This window comes from Lycium barbarum, chromosome 10 (genome assembly GCF_019175385.1).
Source record: "Lycium barbarum isolate Lr01 chromosome 10, ASM1917538v2, whole genome shotgun sequence".
NCBI classification, from domain to species: domain Eukaryota; kingdom Viridiplantae; phylum Streptophyta; class Magnoliopsida; order Solanales; family Solanaceae; genus Lycium; species Lycium barbarum.
Genome location: NC_083346.1, coordinates 116,569,039 through 116,570,784, shown reverse-complemented (window position 1 = coordinate 116,570,784; position 1,746 = coordinate 116,569,039). Strand labels below are relative to the sequence as shown.

The following is a 1,746-nucleotide window of genomic DNA, read 5'->3' as shown; positions in this document are numbered from 1 at the left end:
TTGAAGTATTTTTTCACTTCGGGTGCTAATAACAGCTACATGCTCCACAGAGTTTACCCCACTACCTTTCGGATTTGGAACTGTATGACTTGGTTGTCCACGTTGAGGAGTATGCACTTCTCTGGAAAGGTCTCTGAATTGCGATTCAAGCTTCTGAATGGCAGCTGAATGAGATAGTTGAACCTGAGACATTCCCTTTATTGTACTTTCAGTTCTGTCCTGGTTCATTAACATTTTCTGCATCATACTTTTCAGCTCCGCAGAATCATTAGCAGCATTGCTAGCTGAATTGTCTCTCCACTATTGGGAGTTTGATGCTTGCCCCTTTGGTATAATGTATGGGTTAGAGCTCTTGTTGCCATAATTGTTGTTATTGTAATTTTCTTGATTTGGATTTTCCTGATCATTTCTGCTATAATTGTTCCCTTGCAATTAGTGTTGAGGCTTCTGCCATGGGTGATGGCCCGGACCTTGATAATTTTGCCTCTGATAACCCCCTTGGGAGTTGTTGACATAATTAGCATCTTCATAATATTGTTGACCATCTTGGTACATCCCCTCAGGGACTTGATACATCCCCTGTGGAGGGGGTGGTAACTCCTCAACAACATTTACCCCCAGTGCATTCTTTTCTGCCAACTTATTTGATAATAGATCCACCGTAGTTTGCAATTGAGCAAAGGCATGATCCCTCTCGTGGTTTTCTTTTGCAACAACGGCTAGTGATGGACTACTATAAGAGAGACTCTCAGTATCAGTTGAATGCCAAGCTTGATTATGGGTGGTGAGTTTATCAAGCAAACGGGTGATGTTGACAAATGACTTGTCCATGAAGCACCCTCCCGCGGCAGTATTGACAGCAATCCGATTCATTGTATCTAAGCTCTTATAGAATTTCTCGGTAAGAATAGCATCCGGAAACCCGTGAGTTGGAGATTGAGCTAGATAGTACTTGAACCGCTCCCATGCTGAATATAATTGTTCCCCCGGGAGCTGTTTGAACTCAAAGATCTTATCTCGAAGTTCAGCCTTTTTGCTTGGTGGAAACCATTTCTTCAAAAATGTATTGGCTAGCTCGCTCCAGGTATGAATAGAGTTGCTGGGCAGCTTTTCATACCATTCCTTTGCTTGGTCAGCCAAGGAATATTTGAAGACCCATAACCGAAGTGCATCAACAGAAAAAACACCTAGGGATTGTTGAGAGTTCTTCAAATGTCGAAGTGGACAGTCCTCCGAAGAATTTCGGAAATAACCTTCAAGTTTCAGCAGCTGATAGATAGAACTATCAATTTTGAAAGTAGCATTTCTAGTCCTAAGAGGTACCACAATAGAAGCATCATCAGCTTCATTAATGAATTTCGCAAATATATTCTCATCTTCCTCCTCTTCTGGTGCAGGTAGGTTCACTTAGAGCCCACCTTGGTTTCCTTGATTTCGATTATGTCTTCCTGCCATATTCACTTGGTTCACCAAAACAGCAAACAAGGTGTGATGGAATAGAAAAAGTTTTAAAGAAAAGTACACAACAATCAGTAATTTTAAAATCGTATTTCCTGGCAACGGCGCCAAAATTTGATACGCTCAAATTACAACTATAAGTGGCGTAAAGCGGTCGTTGTCAAATATAATAACCCAAACAATATTGGGGTCGAATCCCACAGGGAATATGGTGAGAAAAAGGTACAGATTGTATGCGATACTAGTCTTTAAAGGCTTTAATCCTATTCCGAATAGTTTGAAATATTT

General features: G+C 40.9%; 1 non-coding gene across 1 annotated transcript; it reads left to right on the top strand.

The window, feature by feature from the left end:
• The first annotated feature begins 919 nt into the window (after positions 1 to 919).
• Positions 920 to 1,025, top strand: LOC132616336 (small nucleolar RNA R71). Its single transcript, XR_009573124.1, has one exon. It is a non-coding gene; the product is annotated as a small nucleolar RNA R71 (small nucleolar RNA).
• The last annotated feature ends 721 nt before the right edge of the window (positions 1,026 to 1,746 follow it).